At 43.1% G+C, this 13517-nt stretch overlaps 1 protein-coding gene, 1 long non-coding RNA gene and 1 pseudogene across 3 annotated transcripts in view; 2 read left to right on the forward strand and 1 right to left on the reverse strand.

Annotated features, from left to right (window-relative positions):
* Positions 1 to 13517, forward strand: part of Gm5622 (predicted gene 5622) — a 110164-nt gene that overhangs the window by 54764 nt on the left and 41883 nt on the right. The window lies entirely within an intron of this gene.
* On the reverse strand, positions 1339 to 3595 carry Gm17078. Its single transcript, XR_874618.1, has 3 exons — positions 3575 to 3595; positions 2618 to 2780; positions 1339 to 1375 (listed from the first exon to the last, which is right to left on the reverse strand). It is a non-coding gene; the product is annotated as a predicted gene 17078 (long non-coding RNA).
* On the forward strand, positions 10314 to 11244 carry Gm19158 (predicted gene, 19158; annotated as a pseudogene).

Genomic DNA, 13517 nt, shown 5'->3' on the forward strand with positions numbered 1-13517 from the left:
CACACACACACACACACACACACATATTAAAATTGGAGCCTGCCCTTCATAGAGCAGAACAGAGGACCTGGTTCCTAGATAATTCAGGAAGTGGCATCCTGAGGCACCTGTCCATACAATAGAGCCTCAAGGGGTTGCCTTCAGGGATCCTGGATCTCCTCTGCCTAGAGTGACAAACTAGAGGTGGCCGAATGGGATGGGGAAGAGAGGGCATGGCAGAAATCCAATTTCTTCAAAAGAGGGTAACTCCACAGAAAGTCTTGGAAATGATCACAGAAGTGTAAAACTGGATGAGACATATGAGAGAGCCTGGATAAGGTGCAGGATGGTTACATAGGCTTAACTGTGTTTATGATTACACGTTAGGGCATTCTGCCCTTGATGCTTCATTCATCCTACCTGCTGCTGCTTAGTATAGTGGTCTTTGATCTTCTGGCTGCCTTCGTTACATAGTATTTTTGTTTCTATGTTGCATTTTTCCAATGCAATCTGCTCCCTTAGCAGCTGTCTGTTCTCCTTCCTCAACATCCTGACTTTGTGCTGGATGAGGTTAGATTCAATCAGGAGGTGGCAGTTCCTGAAGCTGAGCCACAAACAAAACATGGTGAATCCAGGAAGCATCCATCTTCCTCCCATTCCTCCAAAGACCATTCCTTCATCATTGGCCCTGATCCCCAGGCAGCCCCAAACAAGCATCCAGATTGGCCTTAGAGGGAGATCAAATCCAGAGGACTGCCACTTTCCAGAAGACCCAAGGTACTTTTGAAAACCCTGACACCAACAGGGACTCATGTATCTCTCAGAAAAGAACATGGGGTCTATATGTGCTTATAAGTCTGTGGTATTAAAAAACCACCTGTAGGTATAGGGCAAAATTCTCTAGGAGTGAAGAGATCCAAGCATCACAGAATCTTTCTATGTTTCTCCTGGAAACCCCATCTATGAATCTACTTTCAGAGCCCAAGAGGCCCAAGGCTGATTGATATCTCCATCATGGTGGAAACATTTTCGATCTTGAGGATACTTAGTTGGAAAGGACAGTGACTTGAGGGGCTCCCAGACTCTTCACACTTGGTCAAAATGATCCAAGATGTTAAAATCTTAGTGCCTTGTTTGAAGGAGGCCGGATTTTTGTTCAGAGACTAAGAGTATAAAACCTGAGTCCCCACTTTAGTTCAAAGACAAGGACTGGTAGACATATCCTGTGCCTTGGTCTTGGGTCAGGACCCTGTTAGTCACTCACCAATAGAACTGATTTTCTTTAGTCAACTGCTTGCACTTGGACAAGGCCTCACTGATATCCTGGGGCATTCTCTTCAGGTCAGTCATCACCTGGTCATGTTGCATCTCAAGCATGAATGTCTCAAAGTTGATCCTGTGGGAGGGCATGGCCCAAGGAACAAATTGTTTCGTGAACTAAGGATACAAGGATCATTTCAATTCAAGCTGAATCATGCACTACCCCACCGCATATATGCCACTCGACCAAGTCCTTGTTACCGGTTTCACTTGGTCCTTATTAAATTATTACTCTTCAGCTTGGGTCAGTAATCCCAAGGAAGTAAATGCAGGGTGCTGATCTGCCTCAGCTCCCTGAAGGGATTTGAAAGAATAGACTAGTTCTCCCAGAACTTTCCAGGAATCTGTGTCACAGGCCTGGGTCTATGTTAAATCTGTATGATTCTCCTCCTGGTTTTAGACAAGGAATTGCCAATCCTTGGCTCTATTGCTACCTAAATTCCCAAAGGACATAATCATATCTACAGGGAAAAGCCTTTATAACACACCAGGAGATTCCAATGTGCATCCACGGTGAGCACAGAGGTCAAGTCCTGTGATACTCAAAATGAACCTCCCTGGCTTCCTCACTGTTATGGCCTGGAAATAGAGTCAGGCACAACCTAAGGATATATCACATGACACAGACTCTCTATATCTTAAGCTGCACACACAGGAACTCACACACACAGGAATACCCACATCCACAAATGCACACACAAGCTCACATGCACCCAGTATATCTCTCAGTCTCTGTTTCTGTCTATCTCTCTCTTTTACACACATGCACACAGACACACACACACACACACACTTACACTCAATTGGAATGCCAAATAAATAAATTGATATGGCTTATATGAGAGTATAATAAACAAAATTTGAGGAAAGCCGTTGTGAATTGCAGCCAATCCAGTCATACTGAGAGTCAGTAAGTGGGACATGCCCCTCCAGCTGTTGACAGGACCAATTGGACCCAAATTACCGCCTGGTTAATTATGGAAAGGATTGGCTATAAACAAACATTACCTAGCAACTCCCACCAACCAACACCTGTGTAACCTTCTTAAATGGCAGGATGAGAGCTCACACATTACTACCTTCATCCCCAGACTGTGAATCATGCCACAGGCTCTGAATTACTTTTGGAGGAATCAAAAGTGCTTGTGACCCCATCTCACTCCTATCTTAACTTGAAGTTCTGTGTCGAAAATCCAATCAGCAAAATTGATTTGGATATGCAGACAGCCTGGAGTTGTAGCTCCCTGTGGTATGAGGGAATCTGGACTTAACAGGGATGGCCCAAAATTGTCAGCAAAGAACTGGGCATAATGACTACCTGTCATTTAAATCCTTGTTAGTGTAGTTGGCCAGGATTCCCTGAAGTTCGTCTCTGGCATTTTTTATGTTCTGGAGCTCTCTTTTGAGCTTCTCCAACCTCTCGTGTCTCTTCTCCTGCTCATTGATGGTGGGGGCTTGGGGTGATACCTCCCCAACAGACCCTGTAGGTAGAAAAACACTAGTAACCTTGTAGCGATAATAGGGCAGGGAAAGGGAAACCATGCTTTGTTCCACACAGAAGCCTGAGGAAGAGGAAAATCTACAAACACTGAGAATCCCTGATAGTGCATCATAGCTATCTTCAGGCTGGGCTCCTCAGCTAGGTCCCTGTTCACAACCACCATCACTAAACATATGCCCGACTTCCTATTGTAATCGCCCTAGCCCTGAAATGCATAAGCTGGGCCAGGCAAGAATAAATGGAGGGCATTGTCGGCTCATATCTGACAACCAAAGCCATACCTCTCAGCATACTAGCCAACACTTTTCTAGTTTTCTTCAAATGCATGATGAGAGTTTGTACACTACTACAGGAACCCCAGACTGTAAATCAGTCCACATCATGTGTGTTCAAAAAATACCAAAGTGTCTGAGACCTTGATTCATAGGCAGGGGAATAGCCCTCTCTGTTCTTGGCATCACATGCTCATGTAACCTGGAGGAAACTATATTAAGATGAAGTGCATGAACACTCTATCCTGAGAACAACACTTTTCTATTCTCACAGAGCTTGGTCTTTGCATAATTTGCCATTCAGGGGGAAATTAAGATCTCTCAGCAAACCACTGCAGGCTTGTCAATACCAGGCTGTCTGTAAAACTAATCATCAGACACTCTTGAATCTGGCTCTACCATTGAGGAATCTGAAGGATCCAGATCACAATCCCTATTCCTGGAAGGACCAGCTGAAGCCCACATCCCCCAGGGAGCTCCCCAAACCTTGCCCAGGACTCACTGTGCCTTCTCCATGACCAGTTTTTTCTTGCCCTTTCCCACCATGACGGGCGGCCGGCCTCCTTCTGCCTTGGTCTGGTGTCTGTGTGTATTCTATTCTCTCTCTGAAATACCCTGAGGATCATGGACAGCATGCCTGCTTGGGAACCCATCAGGATCTGAAGGAATAACCCACAAGCCGCTCTGGTTACCCCAACACTGGCAACATCACAGAAGATTCTAGGGTTGTCTTGGATACAAGAGATTTTCCAGGGAAGTGACTCCTGATGATGTAACCTGGAACTTCCATGGCCTACTGGCTTACCAGCTTGCCCCATCTTGACCAGTTTCTGAGGTGCCCTTTCCTAGAGTCTCTCTTTTGTCCCTGGGGATACCTCTTGCAACTTCTCCTTCCAAAACTAGAGATTTCTCTCTGCTTCACTACAAGTCCAGTGCTTTGAATGGGGAGAGATTGTTAGTGCCATGGCATGGGTAGCTCATCTTCATTAGGATCCTTTTATGAGGGATATTCTTCTCCAATATTAATTTACTTCTGGGGTCCATTCATGTAACAAACAGTCAATTTACCCAGGTGTCTCTGTTTCCCAGACTCCAAAAACCTACTCCTGCACCTTTACTTTTACACAAGTTGGAGTATATATTCTAGTGTGCAATTGCCTTGAGAGGAGACATTGTTTCAATATAGTGAGCCATGGGTTTTCACAAAATCTCTGATTTACAACCCCATTTCTTTGCAATGAAAACTCCTTTGTACTTGGCAATAGAAGAAGTCAGGGATAGGGGAAACATCAAATTGTAAAGTCTATGTCCCTTCTTCAAAAGCTAAAATCCCACATTCTCTCTCTCTCCAAAACAACCAGACAAAATAGGCATCTGTGAACAAAGGCCAACAGAGACATCGGATTGCTTCTTCGTAGTCCCATTAGCTCTCACTTCTCCAGTTTCTACCTTTTTGAGTTCCCGCATCTAGGCCTGAGTCTGTTGGGGGTTGGAATATGATTCTGTATTCATAAGATACCTAAGACTTAATTGGATGGATAGGGGATGAAAAGGCCTCAGGTCCAGTGAAACCTCAATTTTAATGGCTCCATAATTTCAGAAGGGGCTCTCTTTGGCATTGACATCAGTGCCTCCTGCCTTCTTGACCTGGGTGTGCTGAGTGCATGGTAAAATGCCACCTAACCTTCCAGGTGTAAGAGTGGAGAAATCATGCAAAGGCTTTCCACATTGATTGCACTGTCTTTGGCTACCACCTTTGGTTATGGAATATCACTACAACAAGGCCCAAAGTTGTCTGGGTAGATGGTGTGGTAGTAAGATGTCCACTCTGTATCTCTGGTAATCGTATGAAGAGCCTTTATGGGGAACTGGACAACATGGCTAATGAAAAAGAAATAGTTTTATTTTGGTGAGCTGATGATATTTGAGCCTGGAAAGCAATGGGGCAGGCATTCCAATAAAATAGATAGGGATGCATCCCTCCCTGTATTGGGTACAATAGGCCCAAAGTAATTAGGAGGCCCATCCACCTTTCCCTGAACTCTTCTGAGAGATTTGTAGTGTTTCCTTTGGGAACTGTTCTTTACTTGCATGAGACCAGAACTCTGAGGTCTGCATGCACCATGAAGGTTCCCATCTAATCATAAATCATTCACTGTTTATTGACATCTTTTGGCTATGAATGCTCTGCTATAGTTTGACACAATTCAAAGGGTGTGGTGTAATTGTTGGTCAAGTACCTCAAAGAGCTTTTCAGCTACTCTTTTAGAAGTTTCAGACTAGTGGATAAACCCATAGAAGGTTTCATTAAAAACAAGCATGGACTCTTATCCTCCCCCAGCAGGACTCATATCAGTGTAATCAGTTTCCCACAATTGACCATAGTTTGGCCCCTCATATGTTCCCACTTCTGGCAGAAGTATCTGTCTTTACATGTATTTTACTATAAAACTGACATATTGCTTAGGCGAACTGAGCCAAGCTGTTAAGTCCAGTTATACCATACCTTGTTATGAGCAACTTAGTAAGTAGTGTGGATGCAAGTCAGGTAGTCTGGTGAAGGTTTGTTTCCAGAAACCTGCCAGTATTTCCTGGCAGAGTGATCCTTCCCTCTGGTGTCCACCACCAACCTTTGGTTTCAGCTACCCTTTGGATATTTTTACATGCCCTATTTCCCCTTATTTATACTATAGAATCTCAGGCAGCAGTGGGTCACAGTATGTTACCAGAATGTCAGTAGAATCTACTGTTTTTTTGTTTTTTTGTTTGTTTGGAGACAGGGTTTCTCTATATCGCTTGGCTGTCCTGGAACTCACTCTGTAGACCAGGCTGGACTCGAACTTAAAAATCTGCCTGCCTCTGCCTCCCAATTGCTGAGATTAAAGGCCTGTGCCACCATGCCCCGCATCCACTGTCCTTCTGGATAATTTTTGGCCAGCTAACTCAGTGCCCTGATAACTTGTGTCCTCAAGGAAGTAATTCTCTGCTGAAGACCCTGTGTACCTGGTTCCAGGTTTAATGAAGATGTTCCATTCATGTAGAGGTTTCCCTCAGAATCTTTCATGGGATGTGGGGGTGTCATTATGTCTAGTCAGATCTGTATCTTCATGTTTCTTTTGTCTTGCAATTATTAATAGGCTTCTGTGGGTCATCATCTGTCAAGATGGTAGCAGAATTGAAGACAATCTGTTTTTCAATCCAGACTCCAGGATGGTCCAAGAGTAGGCCCTTCACCCATGCATTGAACAGCCAGTGTTGTGGTGTTTCTTTGAGAAGAAACTTAACTGCATGGGGTGATGTCAGTATAAGATGCTGACCCAGAGGTAACTTCTCTGCTTCTCTCAGTAGAATAGTGGTAGCCACCACAGCTCTTAGACAAGAGGACGAGTCTGAGGATAAAGGATTCAATATCTGGACAGGTTGCAATTATTTTGTGATTCCATGAGCCTGAAATATGTAGTTCCACACTTCTTGCAAATTGAATCATTTCTGCATTCCTTGCATGATACCTAGTAGATCATCATGAATGATCATTGTGATGTTCTTAGATTCTATTTTCGAGAATTTTATTGAGCTATTTTTACATCAATATTTGTTATGGTTTGTCTATGCTCAATCCACTGAGTAGCACTAATAGACGCTGTGGCCCTGTTGGAGTAGATGTGTCACTGTTGGTATAGGCAAGACCCTAAGTAACCCTTACTACCTGGAAGTTAGTGTTCGATTAGCAGCCTTCAGGTGAAGATATAGGACACTCATATTCTCCTGAACCACTACCTCCTAGATGCCACCATGTTCCCACCTTCATAATTTGGGACTGAACCTCTGAATCTGTAAGCCATCCCCCATTAAAATTGAAGGGGAAGCTACAGAGGAGCCTCAAATACCTCTTGGTACAACTAGGCATGAAGTTTGTTCAAATGAGTCGGAGTGTTTTTCACAGTCATATCTACTATCTGAGCTCTGGAGAACCACCTGTCTGTGAGGGTTAGGAGCTCCTGTGGGTATCTGGTGATGCAGAGTTAGAAACAGCTCTGCTAAGTACTCAGCCTGATACACAGAGACATAAGAGGAGACACAGCTCATACACAGGACTTAAGGAAGGGCAAACTATCCTGAATCTTAGTACCCAAGGCTGTTTCTTCAGATTAGACAAGACAACAGAACCCAGTAAGAGCCAATGGGGAGAATGTGGCCAGGTGCTCCTGGCGGTCATGAACTCTTTTGAGGTTTCCCACCAAATTTTAATGTGGATTATGAAAATAGAAAATGTTCACTTTTTTTATTCCATTTACCCTGTTATTTTTGATAATCCATGCAGGGAGGCTGAGAAAGGGCTAAGATTTCCACCATTCTTGAAAGCCACTACTCTTCTTTAGTTCCCCAGAAGGTGGAGATTAACAATGAGTTGAGCAAGCAGTGTCCTTGAAACATTCAGAGATCTGCTTCGGGTGGCAGATCTTGGAAGCAGCAGAGTCAACCAGGAATCAGGAGTTTCTTAAGTATACCTGTCTGTTTCCATGGCTTGTTTCCCTATGAGGTAGAACAAATTTCAGAGCCAGCTCTGTGTACACAGGAAAATCCAAGAGGTAATTTTGATTTGTTTGTCAGAAATCACAGTAACTGTGTAGGCAGCTTGACAGTTATGTGATGAATTGAACTGAGTGTGTCATCAAGTCTGGTACATGTTCTGGATCTGTTGGTAATCTTTGTGTGATTCACTCAGCCTCCGAAACAGTCTCATGTGTCCTGGTTGCTTGTTATCTTTGAAATAGGGAAGCCTGGCATAGACAATGCCTGAAAAGCCCTGAGTTTCCAGCCAAAGTCATCATCATCAGGGAAATGCAAATCTAAAGTACTCTGAGATCTTTCAGCCCTCAGAATGGCAAAGGTCAAAAAACAAATGGGCAGCTCATGCTGATAAAATAGTGTGCCAAGGAGAACACAGTTGCTGGTGGCAGTGCAAATTTGCACTACTACATTGGAAATCAACTTCATAGTTTCTCTGAAAATTGGAAATATTTCTACCTCAGGATCCAGTTGAACCATTCCTGGGCATATATGTAAATGATGCTCCAGCATACTACAAGGATACTTGCATACCTCTCTTCATAGCAGTACCTGGATTGAAGGTGGGAGGCTCTCTAGGAAGAATTAGAAACCTAGGACAATGGAAACCCCCAGGAATATTTTAGGCTGGCTGTGGCTAAGACTCTTAGAAATGGGGGATGTGGAGTCTGAACTGGCAATCTCCTGTAATCAGGCAAGACTTCCAACGGAGGGACTGAAATAACAACCCAACCACCAAACGTTAGACCCACAATTTTTTCTGTTTTTAAGATGTTCAAGATAAACGATAAAGTAGAATTTGTGGAAAGGACCAAATAATGAGCGGCCCAGTTGAGACCCATTAAATGAGAGGGAACCCCCACCCCCACATAATTAACGATATTCTTCTATACTTGCAGACAGGGGTCTAGCATAACTATCATAAGAGAAAGACTTCACCCAGCAGCTCTGGAAACAGATAAAGAGACTTGGGGAATTTTGTAGAAGAGGCAGAGGAAGGGTTGAAGTAGCCACAGTGGTCAAGAACACCACAAGATAACCTACAGATTCAACTCATCTGAGCCCATAGTAATTCATAGAGACTGAACTATGAACCAGAGAATATGTAAGGGATGGAACTAGGCCCTCTCCACATATGTAACAGTTTCATAGCTGGGTCTTCATGTGGCAGTCCTAAAGCGGGAGCAGAGACTGTCTCTGATTGTATTGCCTTCCTTGGCATCCCCTTCTCCTAACTATAATGCTTCATCTAGCCTGAAAAGGGGAAGATGAACCTAGGCTTACAGCAACTTGATATGCCAAGGCTGGTTGTTATTCCTAGGAGGCCTCCTCTTTTCTGAGGGAAAGGGTAGGAAGAGTGGCCAGCAGGGGGCCACTGGAAAGAGGGAATGTGAAGGGAGGAGGGTGAAGCTAAGATCTGCATATAAATAAATAACTAGTTAAACATTAAAACATTAATAATAATTTTTAAAACCTTACTTTTTAATAGTGATGAGAAGTTAATAAATCTAATGGTAGTGAAGCAAATTGACTATAACATAGCAAACATGTTCAATTCCATTAGAAGATGGCATTTTTTTAAAGAAACATTCCCCCTAGATTCACACATTTCTTAAGTTGTTGTTTCTGATGTTATTGTTGTTTTTTTTAATTAGATATTTTCTTTCTTTATATTTCAAATGCTATTCCTTTTCATCATTTTCCCTCTGAAAATTCCCCTATCTCCCTCACCAAACCCCTGCTTCCTAACCCACCCACTCCCATTCCTGGTCCTGGGATGCCTCCAGACTGGGGCATAGAAACTTCAAAGGACCAAGGGCCTATCCTCTGATTGATGACCAACTAGGCCATTACTGATACATATATAGCTAGAGCCACAAGTTCTACCATGTGTTTTTTTGATTGGTGGTATAGTTCCAAGGAGCTCTGAAGTACTGGTTAGTTCATATTGATGTTCCTCCTATTGGGCTTCAGTCCCCTTCAGCTCCCTGGGTATTTCTCTGGCTCCTTCATTGGGGACCTTGTGCTCCATCCAATGGATGACTGTGAGCATCCACTTCTGTATTTTCCTGGCAGTGGCTGAGCCTCGCAGGAGACAGCTATATCAGCCTCCTGTAAGCAGGCTCTTGTTGGCATCTGCCTAGTGACTGGGTTTGGTGATTGTTTATGGGGTGAGTCCCGGGAGGGGCAATCTCTGGATGATCCTTCCTTCTGTCTTTGCTCCCAACTTTGTCTCTGTAACTCCCTGCATGGGTATTTTATTCCCCATTCTAAGGAGGAGTGAAGTATCCACACTTTCGTCTTTCTTCTTCTTGTATTTCATGTGTTTTTCAAATTGTATCTTGAGTGTTCTAAGTTTCTGGCTAATATCCACTTATCAATGAGTATATATCATGGAAGCTTTTGTTGTTTTTAAGAAGTTATTTTTTTTTCTACTAGCTATATCACTCATATCGCCTGGATTTAAAAATTACAGGATTTAAAAATCCTAACTTGTTCTGCCTCTCTGCATGGTCCACACTTCTGCTTCTAACTATCTCTGTTTTGCTGACCTAGAGCCTAGTTCTTCCCTTGGCCAGGGAGGTGGGTGCAGCAAGGAGTGATTAAGAGCAGCTGTGGGCTCCAAATAGAGCAGCAGGTGCTGGAGCAGAGGTGGTGCTTCCACCATCTCTCCCTGACTGCAGTGCCTGTGTTCAGCCCCTCATCCCTGGAAGAGCTCATCCTTGCCATCCTTGTGAGCACTGCCTATGCTCCTCCCAGTGGCACCAGAGCACTGTGATTTCCTTTGGCCCTACTTCCTGGCATAGTGGCATAGGCCTGGTCCCCACACTGGAGTCCTGAGCATAGGCAGCAAGAGCCCGGCTCTAGGATGAAGTTCAAGCCCAAGCAGACACTGACATAAACCCTGAAGGGCTTCAATAATGAACAGCCTGCCTGTGCTTCCACAGCAAGCAGGAGGAAGAGGGGCCTTTGGTGAGTAGCAGTAGTCCCCAGAGCAATGCATTGTCCCAGGAGGAGGGTTGGAGACAGGGTAGGAGCCTGGCTGTGGTGCTGTGAGGGAGGTTTATGAAGAGGCTGGAGGGAAAGAAAAATTAGGCAGACTCCTGGGAATATTTGAGCAGACTCAACACTGGAAGCACAGAACATATGTTCATGTTCTAACAGTCACTGAAATATTAGAAGGCTGGGAAGACTCTGTGACTATAGGAAGGAAGAGAGAATGGTTCAAAGGAGATGTAATCAAGGTTCTTCAGTGACATTAGCCTGTCCACACAGAGTATCCAAAAAACTAAAGCTGGGGTGTTCTCCAACCAATGGACAGTCCAAGGTCCCTTCCCTCCCAGATAGCAATGCCTTGCTTGTGACTACAGCACAGCCCTCTGGGGTGCCTTCCAGTATAAAGTAGAGAATGGAAGCCCTTCCCATCATATCATGCATATGTCACAAGGAGAGACTCCTTTCTCTTTTCTTCTAACACCACTGAGTGCTGCTGGCAAACTCTGCATTTGCTAGGCAGGGATTTCAAATAATTTTTATGTATTTCATCTGCTTTCAAGTCTTTTAAACTAAATAATAAAATAGCAAATACATTTTAAGACGTCAAAGCCATGTAGAAGTTTTTTAAAGCCTTCATTGTATTCCATTACTTTGTTTTTCATTTTAATAAACTTTTTAATATTATCACTTTGGTCTACTTAACATTGCATGGTTTATTATGACAGCTCACTTAGTTATTGTGTATATTATTTCCCTAAGTTTTTTCTTACAATATCAAATAGGCTCCAAATCTTTGTTGGGAATTAATGAAAAATTTTGGTATGTAAAGAAATATATCCACCCCAAAACGTAACAGAGTCCTGTTCTCCATTTGTATACTGCAGATTTAGGTTGTTTTTATATGGGCCAGTAGCCTTTGACAAAGCATTTTAGCTTACTATTTCTGAGAACCTGTTCACAGGCAGAATTATGTTACAGTCAATGTACTAGGACCGGTTCCCCATTGACCCACTGGTTTGATATGAAAGTGTGTGCTGTATTTAGGGAAAACTGTCAGTACTTGCATGTGACTCAGCACAGCTCATCCTCAATTTCCAAAATTGTGTGTGTGAGAGTGTGTGTGTGTGTGTGTGTTTCAGGATATATGTGTGAGTGTGTGTGTCCATGTGTTTGTGTGATATATATATATAGTATATGTGAACATGCTGACTCTGAGCAATACACAATACTGTCCTCCATATATTGCCCTCATTGTATATCTTCTTAGGATCTAATTGGTCCAAAAGAGAAGAGCTATGCTTACGGTGTGATTTGTGCATAGGTGGGGTGGGGAGCATAGCAAGGACGTATGATGCATGGTGTGATTGCAGAGTAGATGAGATAGTTTTTGCAGAGACCTGCGTGGAAGGAAGGAGATGGGGATTGTTAGATAACAGATGTCAAATTATAATAAGAACGAAGAAATTAATTCTAGTACTTAATATTGTAGAAGGGAAAGTGCAGTTCCCAGAAACTTATTATATTTGATGGAGAAATAAAGTAAAAAGTGTTCCAAATCTCCAAATGAGAAGATATGACAGGGCGGACCAATGAAAAGTCGCATCAGAGGTTCTCGTTTTATTTCTCTTGCTGTGATGAAATATCCAAGGGAAAAGCATCTTAGGAGAGAATCAGTTTGTTTAGCTTACAGTTTCATATGACTGTCCATCTTTGCAGGAAGTCATAACAGCTGGTGCTTGAGAGTACTGGTCACATCACACTGACATTCCAATGCAGAGAAAAATGAACACATATATGCTCACTAGCTCGCTTGAGTGCTTACTTGTGTTCAGCTCAATTCTCTACCTTTATGCATTTCAGGGCCTCCTCCCCCCCCTAGGGAATATTGCCTCTGAAAGTGGGCTGTGGTTTTTGATATCAATTAATTTGACTAAGAGAACCAACCCCAAAGATATGCCCACAGGCCACCCAGGGAAAAATCCCTTGTTGAGACTCTCCTCCCAGATTGACTCCAGGTTGTTTCCAACTGACAATTAAAGCTAACCCTCCCAGACTTGGTTACAGCAAGTACTTGTTTAAGAAAAACCTTTATATACTACAGGTAAGCTGTTCCTTCAAAATAAACCAGAAACTAGTTAAGAGGTTTCATATTCTGACTATTTTGATTGGATTGCTTCTTCGTAGTCCCATTAGAACTCACTTCTCCAGTTTCTACATTTTTGAGTTCCCAGTTCTAGGCCTGAGTCTGTTGGAGGTTGGAATATGATCCTGTATTCATAAGTTACTTAAGACTCAATTGGATGGATAGGGGATGAACAGGCCTCGGGTCCAGTGAAACCTCAATTTGAATGGATCCATAATTTCAGAAGGGGCTCTCTTTGGCGTTGACATCTATTCCTTCTGCCTTCTTGACCTGGGTTTGCTGAGTGCATGGTAAAATGCCACCTAACCTTGCAGGTATAAGAATGGAGAAATCATGCAAAGCCTTTTCACATTGATTGTGTTGTCTTTGGCTACCACCTTCGGTTATGGAATATCACTACAACAAGGTCCAAAGGTGTCTGGGAAGATGGTGGGGTAGTCAGAAGTGTACTCTGTCTCTCTGGTAGTCTTATGAAGACTCTTTATGGAGAACTGGACAACATGGCTAATGAAAAAGAAATAGTTATATTTTGTATAGCTGATGATATCTGAGCCTTGAAAGCAATGGGGAAGGCATTCAAATAAAATAGTATATGAATGAATCCCTCCCTGTATTGGGTACAATAGGCCCAAAGTAAGGAGGAGGCCCATCCACCTTTCCCTGAACTCTACTGAGAGTTTTGTAGAGTTTCCATTAAGGAACTGTTCTTTACTTTCATGAGACCAGAACTCTGAGG

The sequence above is a fragment of the Mus musculus genome, chromosome 14 (genome assembly GCF_000001635.26).
Source record: "Mus musculus strain C57BL/6J chromosome 14, GRCm38.p6 C57BL/6J".
NCBI classification, from domain to species: domain Eukaryota; kingdom Metazoa; phylum Chordata; class Mammalia; order Rodentia; family Muridae; genus Mus; species Mus musculus.